We start from the raw sequence: 18,190 nt of genomic DNA, 5'->3' as shown, positions 1-18,190 counted from the left end.
CTGTCAGCCAGGGGCCAATTCTCTGCTCCTGGAAGCCCTCTGCATCGAATCCTTGCATGCTTCAAATTTTTTGGACTTTCTCTTCTGTCACCATATAAAGAAAGCTTTCTTTTTTTTTTTTGAAATATTTGTGTGATCAAATTAGACCCGCACTTTGGCATGTGAGGTAACATAATCATATGGTGAAATCATATTCACAGTTTTCATTCATCGGGGGGTAATTCTTAGAAATTTGTCTATCACATTTGGTTACCTTGGACACAGTATTCACAAGAAAGCCCCATACATGTTCAATTCTCCTCTGTCTATTTAAATACCTCTCAAATTGGTGTTTGGCCATAGCTTCTTGAACATCTGTCTCTAGGTCTCCAATCAATTTAGGTTCCTTTGGATCATTTAATAATATTAATTATGCTAATTCAGTAATTGAAGTTGTCCACAATTTCAGTTATCTGTTACCGTGTAAGGTACATTAAAACTGTGGTGTAAAACAACAATATTTACTATTTCTTATGATTCTATGTGTTGACTGGGCAGTTCTGCTCATTCAGCTGTTTTTAGCTGGTGGATAGGCCAGACTTGGAAGCTCAAAGAAGATTTTTTCACATGCCTGTAGTCTTGCTATTTACTGTTGGCTGAAGTGCCGTAGTTTTTCTGCCAAGGGCCCCTCTCTTTACATGATATCTCACCTTCCAGGGCTTTTTCACATGCTTCTTGCTCCAGAGAGCAAGACACTACTTGCATCATGCTTATTACCCTCCTGTACCAGTTTGAATAACGTTTCCCCAAAATTAATGTTCATCTGGAACATATGAATATGATCTTATTGGGAAACAGTATATTTGCTGATGCAATCAAGTTAATATGAGGCCATATTGGATTAGAGTAGGGCCTTACTCAAATGACTGGAGTCCTAATAAGAAGAGACAGATACAGAGATATAGAAAAAAGGCCATGTGAAGACAGAGATTAGAGTGATGCAGCTACAAACCAATGAATATCAATGGTTGCCAAGAGTCACCAGAAGCTAAGAATAGGCAAGAAAGAACACTCCCTTAGAGCCTTAAAAGGAAGCACAACCATGCTGACACCTTAGCCTCTAGAACTAAGAGATAATACATTTCTGTTTTAAGCCAGCTTGTTTGTGGCACTTTTTTTCGCCTTAAGAAACAAACACATTGCCCATTAGCCAAAGCAAGTCACAAGACCAAGCCCAGAGTCAGTGTGGGAGGGGGCTAGACAAGGGTGCAGTTGATAGGAGGCCACCAGTGTAATAGCCTATCATAGTTTGCCATCTGACACTTTATGGTTCGTGTCCCTCTTGCATGCAGAATACATGTAACCCCCCCACCCCCACCCCGTCCCCAGCCAAAGCCCTGAAGTCTTATTCCATGAAGGCATTGGGCTTAAGTTTGAGTCCAGAATCTCATATCAATCAGGTCCAGATGCAAATGAAGCTCCTTGGTTGCAATTGCTCAACTCTGGAAGTCTGTGAACTAAAACATATTACCTTCCCTCCACACCCAACATACAATGGCAAGACAGGGTTATAAATGCAATAAATACTATGCCTCCAAAAGGGGATGGTATGGGGTGCAGGAAATACTTAGCAGTTATTGGTTCATAGCAGTTCTGAAAATCCATCTGGGCAAGTGGCACAAGTTCTCTCTCTTCCAGCGGCAGAGAATATTTTAACAGTTGTCAAATTACAAAAAATTGTTTGGAATTTAAGAACATTATTTGAAAAGATTATTGCAATAAGGAGAAAGGGATAATTGTAATAGGAGAGAGTGACTATTTCAGTAGACAGAGGGAAAATATTACAATAGAATAAACACTCAACCATGGCATCTACAAGTGTCTCAACAGTCAGGCAGAGAAACGCTTTTCATTTTTTTAGAAAAATAATTTTTAATTGAGGGGATACATGTGCAGGTTTGTTACAAGTGTATATTGTGTGATGGGGGAGTGTTGACATGTACTGATCCCATAACCCAGATAGTGAACATGGCACCCAATAGGAAGTTTTTCAGTCTTAGCTCCCCTCCCTCCCTTCTCTTGGAGTCCCCAGTGCCTCTTGTTACTATTTTTATATCCATGTGAATCTAAGATTTAGCACCCAATTATAAGTGAGAACATGTGATATTTGCTATTCTGTTTCTGCATTAATTTGCTCAGGGTAACGGCCTCCAGCTCCATCCATGTTGCTTTGGAGGACATTATTCCATTCATTTTATGGCTATATAGTATTCCATGGTGTATATGGACTACATTTTATTTATCCAATCCACTGTTGATAGGCACCTGGGTGGATTCCATGTCTTTGTGATTGTGAATAGTGCCTTGATGAACATGTGAGTGCTTGTGTCTTTTTGGTGGAATGATTTATTTTCTTTTGAATATATACCCAGCAGTGGGATTGCTCAGTCGAATGGTAGGTGTGTTTTTATTTGAGAAATCTCCAAACTGCTTTCTGTAGGGGCTGAATTAATTTACATTCCCACTAACAGCGTATAGGTGTTCCCTTTACTCTGCAACCTCACCAAAATTTGTTTTTTGACTTTTCAACAATAGCCATTATCACTGGAGTGAGATGGTGTCTCATATTGGTTTTGATTCGGGTCTCTCAGATGATTAGTGTTATTGAGCATTGTTTTTTATGTTTCTTGGCCACTTGTATGTCTTTTTGGGGAAATGGTTGGCATTCTTCCTCTTTTTAATAGGGTTATTTGGGCTTTTCTTATTGATTAGTTTAAATTCCTTATAGTTGTGGATATTGGTCCTTTTTCAGATGCATAGTTTGCAAATATTCCCTCCCATTCTGTTGAATGGGAGGTTCTGTTTCTGTTAGATTCTCTTTTTAACCTGTTGAGTATTCCGTTTGCTGTTCAGAAGCTCTTTAGTTTAACTAAATCGCATTTGTCTATTTTTTGATTTTGTGCAATTGCTTTTGAGGTCTTCATCATTAATTACTTGACTAGGACTAAGTCTAGAAGTGTATTTCCTAGGTTTTCTTCTAGAATTTATCATTTTAGGTCTTACCTTTAAGTCTTTAATCTATTTAGATTTAATTTTTGTATATGGTGAGAGGTAGGGGTCTAGTTTCAATCTTCTGCATATGGCTAGCCAGTTATGGAATAGCAAGTCCTTTTCGCATTGCTTGTTTGTAATCAACTTTATCCAAGATCAGATGTTGGTAGGTATGTGTCATTATTTCTACATTCTCTATTCTGTTCCATTTGTCTATGCATTTGTATTTTATTTTCTAGAGTGTTACAACACTCTACTTTACAAAGTAGTCTTTGCCCCTTGTAATTTCTTGCACTGAAATCTTTCTGAATTTTGGAGGAAGCCACAGTTGGGTTCATCCAATGTTTATCCTTACCTCCTTCCTACCCCACAGAGGCTGAAAAGCCAGAAATTATACTTCATAGACTCCCTTGTTTCTGAAGATGGTTAGGTTTTTCAGATTAGATCTTTAGAAATTAAGCGGGAGATGAGGAGCTGCAGTCAATGACGCATCAGTTTTGCTGGTGTACATCCAGTAGATGTAGCATAGCTCTGGAGCCTCCATAATCTTCAAATTACAACTACAGGTAGTGGTACAGCAACAGTTTCCAGCTCCTTGGATCATACTGCGCATCTGGATCCAGAAGTTCAGACAGTGGCCCCATATGTCAGCTTCTTGACTCTTCATCTTCCTGACTGAGAGCGAGAGAGCAGTTTCCTTGACAAGTTTGTTCTCTGGTGGTGTTCTGGTAACTAATCCAAAGCTCGGACTGGAGCTTGGTTCTTTGACCCTTCTACAATTTCACAGATACTTAATTTCTGCAGTAAACACTTTTATTTGTCTATAATAACGAGAGATTTCTGTTATCTGCAGTTAAGTCCTGACTAATACACAGCTGGTCCTTTCATGACTCTGCAGGGACCATTTCCTGACACTAAGATGCAGAATTCCTGAAGTTTGGTGATTTACATGTCTAAGCTAAACATATGGTCTAGTGAATTGCCACTAATACTATACTCTGCTCGAAAAGTATTTTAAACTAGTGTGGACTGATGTTGCCTCCCTCCTTTCCCCCCTTCCCTATAAAATATTTAGGTTTTAAAGATGATATAACCTTACGGAAGGAAGACAAATGTATACTGCATTCCTTGGCAAATGATGGCAGGAAGGTAAACCTTGATAAAGATAAACCTTGAGGACATCATGCTAAGTAAAATAAGCCTGTCACAAAAAGACAAATATTGTATGATTCCACTTATATGAGATATCTAGAGTAGCAAAATTTATAAAAACAAAAAAGTAGAAACTTCTATACCCATAAAAAAACAATTCTCCATTTGCATTTTCCCCAGACCCTGAGGAGGAAAGAAAGACTCCTGGAGGATATTGCTAAGTCTACAGCAGTAGATTGTAAAAAAAAAAAAAAAAACAAGTGGGAAAGATTATATCATCTTTGAAAACCAAGTACGTTATAGGGAGGAACACAGAAGAGGGAAGCACCATCAGTCTACACTGATTTATAATAGTTGTCAAGCAGAGTATAGTAATAATGACAACCCACTAGATCATATATTTAGTTTAGTAATTAAGTAAATTAATTAATATTAAGGTAAATTAATTTACCTTCCTTTTCAGTTGATATATTGAAAAACATAATAGGGAAGTCAATTACAACTAAATATTTTCAGGGGCTTTAATTAATTCATTAGTTATTTGGACAATGTAGTCAGTACACCCTCTGCTATAACAATTAATAATTGATATAAAGCTTTTTTGTACCATTATCTCTGAGAATTAAGTGGATATGTACTTTTAAAATACCCCTATATCTTTCAAATACTTTATGTTTGAGGAGGTTTCAGCTTGTTTTCCCCCAATTTGCTTTCTGTGAATATTAAATATATACTTTTTTTCTGGTAATGTTTTATTTCTTGATTTACATGGTAGGTACACCAATGTTCAGTTATCAATTACCCCTTGAGTTTTTAAAATAGTGGTAAAAATACACATCATAACATTTATCATTTTAACCATTTTTATATGTACAGTTCCATAGTTTTAAGTATATTGACATTGTTGTGAAAGCAACATCCAGAAGTTTTTCATCTTGCAAAACTGAAACTCTATAACCATGAAACAACAGCTCTCCATTGCCCTTTCCACAGCCCCTGGTAACCACCTTTCTAGTTTTTCGTTTCTATAAACTATGCTACTCCAGATATGTCATGTAAATGGAATCATACAATATTTGTCTTTGTGTGACAGTCTTATTTCACTAAGCATAATGTCCTCAAGGTTCATCTATGTTGTATTATGTATAAAAGTTTATATCCTTTTTAAGACCAAATAATATTTCATTGTATGTATATGCCACATTTTATCTGTTTACCTGTCCATGAACCCTTGGGTTGCTTTTACAGTTTAGCTACTGTGAATAACGTTGCTATGAGCCTGGCTGGACAATAGGTCTTTGAGATATTTGCTTTCAGTTCTTCTAAATATATACCCAAAAGTGGGATTTGGGGATCATATGGTAATTATATTTTTAATTTTTTGAGGAGCTTTCGTACTGTTTTCCGTAGTCATTGTATTAAATACAGACTTTCCATCAGGCAGTTTGACATGTTGCTATTTATTCTTCTGACAGTAATCATAAAAATATTAAACTTGTTTGTCAAATTCAAAATGCCATTTCCACCCCAACCTATCCATTTCAATGATTTCTTCTGAAGTTTTGGCTACTACCAGTTCAGTTTTCCTGCTCGATCACCAGAATATTTCCAGTTTAATTTTAGTTTACAAAACAAGTGTGTCTATATTACTCAAACTTTTAAACAGTTCTGTATTTCCTAAAGCAATCATCACTTGGGAGCCACTGCCAATTCGTATTAATTCCTTCATTAAATCTTGCAAGATAATGAGGGAAACCACCTCAATCTCAGAATACCTTTGTGGATCTCTTACCAACTTTAATTGTAGTGGGCTTCTTCCCTAAAAAAATCTTTAGAAACAAGCTCAGCTTGGTTTATTTTGCCTTCAGAGGCCTTATCACCAAACTTTACTGCCTCTTAGGATTGCCTCTGGAATCTAAGGTATTGCCTCTGGAATCTAAGGTTGTTTTCTTGGAACTGGCTTAACTACCTCGTCTGACTGCAGTCTTCTAAAAGATTTTCTGCCCCATTTCTATCAGTGAATGGCTAAAGTAAGCCTACTTTCACATGAGCATTAGCCTACTAAATGCAGAGCATCTACTACTGCCCTTTCCTGGTCTCTGTGCTCCTTAATATGTTAGAGAAATCATCTTGTGAAAAGTGTTATTAATTTCATTTCCCTTATTAAAGTCAATTACTGAATCATAAACTCGACTTTAGTTCCAGTGGGGAGTTAAGTATATTAGTAAACCCATCTATTCATGGCTAGCCTTATCTTTGGCTTTAGGAATAATTTCTCACATTTGCCACTAAATCTGTTAGTAGTTTTTGAGGTAGCTCTTTCACTAGGCTGTAAATATTCATTTCATGGGGGAGTTAGAGAAGACTTCTCCATCTTTGAAGAGGATTCTAGACTTTTAAAACATGTTCCAAGTCTTTCATTGTAAGGAGACTTTCTAACCTAATTTTATTTTTGTTAATACAATGGTGTCTATATGTTTAGTGTATATTAAACCACCAAGTCTGATATCTTTATGTTGTTTTGGCAAATTATTTCCTATGATTAGTGACTGGAACAGTAAACTTGGAAGTTTACTTCCAACTTCTTAAAATCTTAAAGCCAAACCAAATCCTTCAGAAGGATGGTGATAATTGTCTCTTATGTTAAGTTGGTTTTCTGATCCCCACTCTTGTTACCCCCCCCTCCTTTTTTTTCCAATGTGCTACTATAGACTTACTTAGAAATATTATCCAGGATTCTTTATTTCCTCCTTTACAAAACATGAACAGTTAAAAATGGCAATAATATCATAGTACCTTACTAACTTACAATTTTTTTCTCTTATGGAAAGTGATCTGTTTCCTCCTTTTGCTCTAACCCTAGGTAAATACCACAAATTCCACACACTTGTTTGCACCAGGTTTTAGAAACTGACCGAATTCATCCATTCAGCAATTGTTTAGTTCTTTTGTCATTTTCTACCAGCCTTTGTAAATGAGAGGCAGTTGGTGCTTTATATGGTTGCTTCACCCAAGATCTTTCTATTAGGTGATATAAAAACCAATCCTGGATCCGATTTTGCCATCGATACACTTGTTAACAAAAGCAGGCAGACACAATCATACTATCTGTTCTTGTAGTTCAGGAGTAAACCCATTCTCTTTCCTTAGTTCCTCTGGCTAGTACTTGGTGCTGGATCATCCAGCTTTGTAGGTGGTTCAGGGAAGAGAGTCTTCCATGAAATAAAGTTATACACAACTGATATTGTTTGGCTCTCATCTCTAATTTTAATCCCCACATATCAAGGGAGGGACCTGGTGGGAATTGATTGGTTGTGGGAACAGTTTCCCCCATGCTGTCCTCATGATAATGAGTGAGTTCTCACAAGATCTGATGGTTTAAAAGTGTTTGGCACTCATCCCGCCCTGACACTATGTAAGATGTGCTCTGCTTTCCATTTGCCTTCCGCCTTGATTGTAAGTTCCCTGAGGCCTCTCCTGCCCTGCAGAACTGTGAGTCAGTTAAACCTCCTTTGTTTGTAAATTAGTCTCTGGGACTATTTTATAGCAGTGTGAAAACAGACTAATGCAAGAACAAATGGGACTTGAGACTTTAAGGACTGTATTAAAAGTGTTAGGTTATGGGGTTTGCCAGATTTTTAGCCTTGTTCATACAAGAACAATGAGACCTAAGCAATATTTCATTTATATATCTTGAACATCATTTATTTCATCGATGAAAAAATTCATTTTTTAAATTATACTTTAAGTTCTAGGGTACATGTGCACAACGTGCAGGTTTGTTACATATGTATGTATACATGTGCCATGTTGGTGTGCTGCACCCATTAACCCGTCATTTATATTAGGCATATCTCCTAATGCTAACCCTGCCCCCTATCCCCTCCCCACAATAGAACCTGGTGTGTGATGCCCCCCTTCCTGTGTCCAAGTGATCTCATTGTTCAATTCCCACCTATGAGTGAGAACATGCGGTATTTGGTTTTCTGTTCTTGTGATAGTTTGCTGGAAATGACATCTCTCATGCTGATTAACATACCTTCAGGGTGTATCTTTTTATATCCGTATTGAAGATGCTTAATAACCTCCCCTGGAGATGGATTCTTGATGAGGGTACATCATATGCTAGCTAACCACCTTTATGATGAAGATGACAGTTATCTTGGATACATCACAATATCTATTACCGAAAATATAAAGTGAGTAATCTAACTAGATAATAGTTATATGAAAAGAAAAACAGAAATCTGAAGTTTTTCTATATTAAAAGATAAACTTGGCAAGTGCATGTAACATTTATCTCCCCCAGCCTTTCTGTCAGTCCCTCTTCTACCGCTAGTGATGGCCTCCTTCTCCCTGGAAGACAGTTCATGTTCTTCTGATCTTCTTCCTTTATCAAAACAGGTTCTTAGAAAACTATTCGGTGAACTCATACGCAATAAGAGGTTGATAACAGTTTAGAGAAAGTGGTGAGAACAGGTTGAAAGCTTGTTGTGTGCTAAATGCCAGGCTTATTAGTACGTTTGAAGATACTTGAAAAGGACAAATAGTTGAGCAAAATCCTACCATCTCAAGTTACCATTTACTGAGCATGTACCGTGCATGCACCCTGATACATATGTCACATATATATATGTGTGTGTGTGTGTATATACATATAATGTGTGTATATACACACATACACACACATATAAACACATTATCTCATTTAACCCTCATAACCTTATGATGCAGCTAGCATTATTTCTATTTTATTATTTAGGAAACAGAGGCTCAGAGAGGTTAAGTAAATTGCCTAAGGTCTTTTCACTGTAATCACAGTGATACAATTTCCTGGGGCTTGCATTTTAACAGTGAAAAAAGTCTTAGTACATAGGAATTCATGTCTCATTGTGATTTTCAGGCTTCACTTAACCGGTGGGAAAAATAATTGTTACATTAAACAATTGCTCTCTTTTGTAGTGGGATATCTTGTGAGAAATTTGCAAGTAAAGGCATCCATGTGTGCTAGATCTATATTTTAACAGTTTTGTCTGTTGGTGTTTTTTCTCCCCCATCTATACCAGCTTCTTTATACATACACATGCACAGACACTCATATATGCACACATACAAACACACATTATTCCTTGCAGACTTAGCTAATATTATTATAGAAGAGTGTAGTGTTTAGAATGTTATATTTTATTAATATTTTCTGGGAATTAAATGGAGGCTTAATATTCCCATTGGTGTCTTTCAATGTCAGAATATTCTGCCTTCCTTTTTGCTTTGAAGTTCTTATATAAATCCTTTTGTATTGAAACTATCCTTCAGTCAGGTTTTGTGATAAAAATTAATTGCAAGTAAGTTGTACATCGACTCTTACACATTATTTTGCATTGATTATTCACAGCTCTGTATTTCAACTCTTTTGATCAATTGGCAGAAAGACAAACCATCTTATTAAGCTGGCCATTGAATACACACTATTGGCCATTAATGGCAAGTATCATCAATGTAATAGTTATTAGCAAAATGTCAGCATCATGTACCTTCATTAATATAATAATGATTATTATCCGTGTGTCATTCATACAAATGGGAACTACCTGCCTATTGCCTATCACAATCAGATGCCAAAAAATGTTATGGAGCAAAAGGTGAAACTTATATTTAAGATGACGTCACATGTTCATGCTTTGAAGTCCCCTATTTCAGGCACAAAGCTATGTTAGATAAAATACCAAAAAAAAAAAAAAAAAAAAAAAGAGGCTCTGCGTAGAAATATGATACATGTCTCTCTAAATGAAGCTGAAATCAAGCATCGGAATCTTGAAACAAGCTGGGGTGTACAGGATTTGTGTTCCCTTAGTGTAAGAGTAATTAAATTAAAAGTGTCCCACTTGATGTGGAGAAACAAAGATCCACTGCTTTGTAGAAATGAATAAATACCACAGAAATGAAAATAAGCAAAGGATATTTATTCAGAGCTTGCTGTGCAAAGGAGTTAGCCACCATCATTTGTGTTTGGCAGAGATTCAAAAGCAGGCAAAGCAGTGAGAAAGCTTTAGGGTGAATGAAGGAGAAGGTTTCAGGAGGCTCTGATTGGAGGTTGTTGGCATATGGGAAGCCAGAAGTAGACTATCTAGAAGTGTAGTATCCTATATGATCAGTTGGTGGGGGCAGGCTCGGCTTTCTCTTCCTGGTCCTGAGCAAGCAGTAGGGACAAAAATTGGAGAAGTGGGCAGTCATTGACCAATTGCTAAAGAGCCGGTGGTGTGACTTCTCAGGATGATTGCTGCAGTGGTTGTGTGTCAAAGTTCTATTGTTATATATGGTCTGACCGTTGTCTGTTTGTATATCCGATTTCTCTGCTTGAAACAAATGGGTGATATTCCCCATTTCCCATAAGAAAGGGTTGAGAAAAGCAACAACTTGCTGCAACTTGTGCAATGTCTTATACAAAGCTCTGATACACCATCAAAATTGTAGTAAGTTAGTGTTGAGCCTGCATTCCCGACTGAGAACTAGGTTGAGACTCCCACAAAGTTACTACATATGGACATATGGAGGTTGTTAGTGGTGGTGGCAGTGGGGTGAGTAGATGTTGAGGGTGGAACAAAAAACAAAATAAATCACAGTCTAGATCAGCCTGCAAGCAAAAAATTACAAAGCATATAAGAAAAATTACCACAATGAAGGACAACAGATGTATCAGCAACTGGGAAGTATGTTCACTTAAAAGAAACTGAAGATTATACAGCCATCTAACAGTGACCTTATATACAAAATGTTTGAATTACCTCTTCAAAAAGGTAAGAGAAAGAAAAAGTTTGTATAAAGTAGTAAGAAATTATTAAGTGAAAGCTGACAGAAGGGAGACAAAAATAGATGGATGTCACAAAATATAATTAGAAAGTCTGTAAATAAAAATTATAGTCATTGAGATGAAAGAAACAATATTTTATTTATATAAATGCAGTAGTTAAGCCAAGTAGTTTTAGAATGATTAATCTGGGTGACTAAAAATATAATTCTTTTAAAAAATCTCAATTTTTAAAAATTTTCCTGTGCAGTTAGAACAGACACATGAAGATATCCAATTAGCATGTCCTACAGATTGTTTTGGAGCTATGTTAGCCAGTCTAAATTTTTTTGTGATTCTATGATTGTAAGAAACTTATGCACAGACTTTTGATAATGATGAAAAGGAATCTTGGAAATCTGATTGTGCTACCTGAAATAGTCATGCTGCAATTAATAATTTCTAAGTCTTCTATCATTAACCAATGTAGATTTTGGAACTGGAATATAGACTTCTTTATAAACGAAACCAGCCTATTAGTATTTTATTCCGTTCATAATATTAAACTTAGTTTAAAAGCAAGTTTAAGAAAAGGAATACAATGAGAATCCCTGAATTTTTCCCTAGAAGACATTCATTTTCACTCTCTTGATATTTACACTGAAATGTAAAGTTTAAAAGTGAATAATATGACTTACTAGTTATGATATTTGTAAAACTGGTAATATTTATGTTTTAGAAAATGATCACAAAATATTTATTAAAAATCTAACTGAATTCAAGAGTACTTAAAATGGGGAATGTTCATTTCAGTAGACAGTGTCATGCCCTTTCTTACTCTCAAGGATCTATAGGAATTTATCATTGAGAAGATCTAAATGACATAGAAATGGCAAAAACTTATTTGGTTGTACTAATGATGTTTTTCTGCCTTCCACATGACCTTGACCAGAAAAGGCCGGAGTACATATTGGAGAGTTTCAGTGATGAGTCTGCTAGTACAGATATTAGACCTGTTAAAGCAATTTATTTGTCCACTTGATAAAATGCTATGATTTTATTCAGATATAATTTTGGAATATAAATTTAATATTTTCTAAAGCTTTGGATCAAGGCTGAAAATGAATTCAATGCATCTAATTCACAGTATTTATCCTAATAAGCAATGCCTATTTTCTTTCAAATGGTTACCAGCTGTTAGGACTTTGTCGCTGACTGACCTATCCAAATAGCAAGGTGTTTCCACCAGTTAGCACTTTCACTTCTCATATTTTCCCTTTATGTTTCCTACCTTTTCTAAGATTGTATTTGGTGTCCATCTTCTCCCTCTTAACATGTTAAACACTGATAAATGTAGATCCTTTTAAGATGTGTATTTTCCTTTATTTGTACTGCACATGAGCATTCTCATCATTGAAAATTATGTGACTATGTCATTTATCTAAGGCCACTGTACCTTTATTATGTAACTTTTAAGAATCTTACTACCTAAGTTTTTTCCAGCATTCAATATTGAAAGCTGGATTAATTTCTCACTACACAATTGAAACTACTTATTATAATTGTTTATTATAATATCCTGTTAATTTTCAAAACCAATATCCTTGTCTCAGTTTTCATATCTTGAAGACTTTGTGGCATGGGACAATGTTGACTAATCAAATCTCAATCAATACATTTCTATCCTAATCAAAATCTCAGAATTTAAAAAAAAAAAATCTCTGTAGTAAGCGGAGAACACAAAATTGGAGACACATTGCTTTACCTATTAACCTGGTTAAAATTAGATAGCAGTATAATGCCAATTATTGGCAGAAATATGTAAATATAGAAACTCTCAGGCACTGCTGATGGAAAGGTAAATTATTGTCATTCTGGAGAGCAATATAGCACCCCAAATTATTTCCCAGACGGGGTCTTCAAAGAACTTATGTGATATGGTTTGGCTGTGTCTCCACCCAAATCGCACTTTGAATTGTAATAATCCCCATGTCTCGAGGGTGGGTCCAGGTGGAGATAATTGAATCATGGGGATGGTTTCCCTCATACTGTTCTCATGGTAGTGAACAATTCTCATGAGATCTGATGGTTTTATAAATGGGAGTTTGCCTGCACAAGCTCTTTTTCCTGCCGCCATGTAAGATGTGCCTTTGCTCCTCCTGTGCCTCCCACCATGATTATGAGGCCTCTACAGCCATGTGGAACTGTGAGTCCATTAAACCTCTTTTTCTTTATAAATTACCCAGTCTTGGGTATGTCTTTATTAGCAGTATGAGAATGGACTAATACAATAAATTGGTAAAGAGTAGTGGGGTGCTGCTGGAAAGATACTGGAAAATGAGGAAGTGACTTTGGAACTGGGTAACAGGAAGAGGTTGGAACAGCTTGGATGGCTTAGAAGACACGAAGATATGGGAAAGTTTGGAACTTCCCAGAGAATTGTTGAATGGTTTTGACCAAAATGCTGATAGTAATATGGACAATGAAGTCCAGGCTGAGTTGGTCTGAGATGAAGATGAGAAACTTGTTGGTAACTGGAGTAAAGGTCACTCTTGCTATGCAAAGAGACTGGTGACATTTTGCCCCTGTCCTAGAGATCTGTGAAACTTTGAGCATGAGAGAGAGGATTTAGGGTATCTGGGGGAATAAATTTCTAAGCAGTAAAGCATTCAAGAGTAAGTAGAGCATAAAAGTTTGAAAACTTTGCAGCCTGAGGATGAGATAGAAAAACCCATTTTCTGAGGAGAAACTCAAGCCAGCTGCAGAAATCTGCATAAGTAACAAGGAGCTGAATATTAATCACCAAGACAATGGGGAAAATTTTTCCAGGGCAAGTCCAAGACTTTCATAGCAGCCCCTCACATCACAGGCCCAAAGGCCTAAGAGGGAAAAATGGTTTCCTGGATTGGGCCCAGGGCCCCCCTAGCTGTGTGCGGCCTTGGGACTTGGTGCCCTGCATGTAAGCTGCTCTAGCTGTGGCTTAAAGAAGCCAACATACAGCTTAGGCCATTGCTTCAGAGGGTGCAAGCCCCAAGCCTTCACAGATTCCCTGGGGTGTTGGGCCTGGGGTGTGCAGAAATCAAGAATTGAGGTTTGGGAACCTCTGCCTAGATTGCAGAGAATATATGAAAACTCCTCAACGTCCTGGCAGAAATCTGCTGCAGGGATGGAACCCTCATGGAGAACCACTGGTAGGGCAGTGAGGAAGGGAAATGTGGGGTTGGAGTCCCCACACACAATCTTCACTGAAGAACTGCCTAGTGGACCTGCAGGAAGAGGGCCACCATCCTCCAGACCCCAGAATGGTAGATCCACCAATAGCTTGTAGTGTGCACCTAGAAAATTCATAGATGTTCTAGTTCAGCCCATGAAAGCAGCCAGGAGGCAGGCTGTAACCTGCAAAGCCACAAGAGCAGAGCTGTACAAAGCCATGGGAGCTGACTTCTTGCAACAGCATGGCCTGGATATGAGACATGGAATCAAAGGAGATCATTTCTGAGCTTTAAGATTTGACTGCCCTGCTGGATTTCAGACTTGCGTGGGGCCTGTACCCCCTTTGTTTTTTTCCATTTTCTCCCATTTGGAATGGGTGAATTTTCCCAATGCCTGTACCCCCATTGTATGTAGGGAGTAACCAACTTGCTTTTGATTTTACAGGCTCATAGGCAGAAGGGACTTGCCTTGTCTTGGATAAAACTTTGGATTGTAGACTTTTGAGTTAATGTGGAAATAAGTTAAGACTTTTCGGGACTGTTGGGAAGGCATGCTTGGTTTTGAAATGTGAGGACATGAGATTTGGGAGTGGCCAGGGGTGGAATGAAATGGTTTATCTGTGTCCCCACCCAAATCTCGCCTTGAATTATAATAATCCCCATGTGTGAAGGGTGGGGTCAGGTGGAGATAATTGAATCATAGAGGCATTTTCTCCCATATTGTTCTCGTGGTAGTGAATAAGTCTCATGAGATCTGATGGTTTTATAAATGGGAGTTCCCCTGTACAAGCTCTCTCACTTGCTGCCATGTAAGACATGCCATTGCTCCTCCTTTGCCTTCCACCGTGATTGTGAGGCCTCCCCAGCCATGTGGAACTGTGCATCCATTAAACTTCTTATTCTTTGTACATTACACAGTCTCAGGTATGTCTTTATTAGCAGTGTAAGAATGGACTAATACATTATGCAAGGCTATCCATCATTGTACTTGTTAGTGGAGATTTTGAAGCAATCTGGATATTTCCAAATTCAATCTCCAGTAGGAGATTGAATAGGTCAAATGTAGCTGATGTAGGAAAGTCTTAACTAATTGCATCTGTGATAAAACTATTTCCAAATAAAGTCACATTTTGAGGTACTGGAAGTTAAGACTTCAATACAGATTATTTGGGGGTAGGTATACTATTCAACCTATAACAGTAACTAACAAAAATCATTCTGTAACAAAGTGGTGGATGTGAAGAAATCACTAGATATAAACTACTGAGACATTTGTACATGTCATAAAGTATAGGCTTCAGCAGGGTGAAAGCTGGAAGTAGGTATAAAAATAATTATAGAGGTTTTCAGATAAGGGTTGGGGAGGATGAAAACTTCCTCTTTTTTGAGCCGTGCACTTCCAAGTTTATGCTTCTCTTCTCTAGTGTTCAGTTGACCCCCTGGGGTCAACTCTCCCACCTGCTTCTCTTTCAATAACTGTGACTTTGCAGATACGATTAAGCAAAGGATCTTGAGATGGGAAGGTCATTCTGTATTATCCAGGTAGGCCCTAAATGTAGCCACATACGTTCTTAGGTAAGAGAGAGATATTTTGTGACAGAAGAGAAGGAAAAGTCACCATAAAGGCCAAAATGGGAATAACGGGTCCACAAGCCAAGGAATACTGGCAGCCACCAGAAGCTGAAGAGACAAGAAAGTGATTTTCCATTAAATCTTCCTAAGAGAGTGTGGCCTTGACAATACTTGGATTTCACTCCAGTAATACTGATTTCAGATTTCTGGCCTTCAGAACTGTGAGATAATATATTTTTGTTGTTTTAAGCCACCAAGTTCATGGTGATATTTTACAGCAGGCACAGGAAACTAATACACATGAATCAATCATAACAATTAAATAAAGATAGTATCTATCTCAGATTATCATTATGAGGATTACATCAAGTAATATATTAGAAAGCTCTTAATAGAACCAAATACATACTAGACACCTCATAAATCATAACTATCTTTATAATATTATTATTCTTAAATCTGGACTTGATTATTTGGGGATATTTTTTCAAAGGAGACTGGGGTCTGGGGTAAATAGCATGACTGGAGTTTAGTGTATATGCTGGTCAAGAGATGAGGGAAAGGAGAGTGTAGTAAAGATTTAGAGTTGAGATTAAATCTGACTTTGAACTAGAAAGTGGAATCTGCAGCAATTGATTACCTTCTCATTTTCATAATCAATTCTTCCACCACAGTACTGTCCTACCATAGCCCTGGATGTGGTGAAGAGGAATATAGGAAATAAAAGGAAGAGGGAAAAAGAGTCGCTCTAGGAAGTAGCTCATCATAGGAAATACATGGGGAATTCCAGCTAAAGGCTGTTGCCCCTGAGTGGTTAACATATGCAAGGACATTAAGAATTTCATCACATAGGAGTCAGGAGTGAAAGCACATTTTTTTATTGACAAAAATGTTTTCAATTGTTGATCAAAATGATTGTTTTTACTGTGCAATTTTTCTCCAGGGTCACTTTTCCTCTAGGGATTCTGTAGTCAACTTATTTCATGAATAGTCCAAAGGACTGATCATTTCATGGAAAAATTTCTGCTTGTCTATTTTTGTTTGTGGCATTAATTGCCACAAAGTGATAGCAATGCTTTGTAGAAGCTGGAAATTTTACCCCAGTGTACCACCTAGGAAAAGAACAAATCATATTTAGATAATACCTTGTTTTCAGCTAATAAAATCTACTCTAAAACCTATCAGTGACATGAACTATTGCATATTAAGGTAGTTTCCAAGATTTGAATTCAATAAATAGTGAGCTGAATTAGAGGTTGTAATTGTGTCTGATAAAGATAAGCTTTTCAGCTTTCTAATAGGTTGTTATGGAGCATCCAGTTTCTGGACTCTTCTCTAACTTCATATTCTACTTCTTCTACCACCATATAAATGGGAACTCAGACATCTGCACATATGTTAAAGAAAATGAGGAAACTAACTTCAAAATAAGATTGCCATATTAAAAGAAGTAGTGACATAGAGTATTTATGAGGACATTTATCATATTCTGTGTCTTTCAATATTTCAACGTGAGCTCAACAAAATACGAAGCTGTACATCGAACTATACATCAGGAGACCTAAATTGCTACTTTCAGATCTGCAACTAGCTAACTATGTGACACTAGACAAATCAGTTTGCCTTTATAAACCTGAGTTTTCAGATTTTTATAATGACATGATAGACTAAATGATCTCCAGTAGCATATCTGGAGCCAACATTTTCTAATCTGTATACATTGGATTTTAAGTTTTTATTCCTACACCTTTGATGTCCCAAGTGAAAACTTACATGTACTAGGGCAAAATGATTCTGACCAGAAGATTCAATGGATCCTAACTTTCCAAGATAACTTTTTTTCTATATGTTTTCTAAAATTTGATGGTCTGAAACCTTATTTTCCCCTGCCTTCCTTGTTTATTCATTTTTACTATAGTACATGGTCATTTATTGTGTTTTTGGCAGGGTTACAGGGTCGTAGGTTCTTGTCTTATTGGAAAAAAAAATTCAGCCAAGAGACGCACAGTAAGAGTTAAGTAGCAGAGTTCATTGAAGGACAATAAAGTATGTTCCAAGTGAAGAGCAGGCTGACACAAAACACAGCGCCAGGCTGCTCCAGCTGGAAAACAGCTCTGGGTTGGTTTGGCTGGAAAAATAGCAGTGGCATTGTTTATTTAAAAAGACCGTACACTCTGGAAGATGAGTCAGAGTGGGCTGCTCCAAAAAGAGAATAAGCCAGCAGCAGCTAGTGCTGGGGGACTCTCCATATGATAATTTTACATGATTATTCATGAAGGGGCATGACGGGAGGTTACTTGCAGTCATCTTTCAGGTGGTCCCCTTGGGTATACATGCTCTGTGGTTCTACATACTAGTACACATGCCGCATGTCTCATTAGCATTTAAAATCTCCACCTAGAGGTGTGTTTTTTACTATTATAATGAGCAAAAGACT

Source organism: Macaca mulatta, chromosome X, assembly GCF_049350105.2.
Source record: "Macaca mulatta isolate MMU2019108-1 chromosome X, T2T-MMU8v2.0, whole genome shotgun sequence".
In the NCBI taxonomy this organism is placed as follows: Eukaryota; Metazoa; Chordata; class Mammalia; order Primates; family Cercopithecidae; genus Macaca; species Macaca mulatta.
This window is presented reverse-complemented; position numbering follows the sequence as displayed.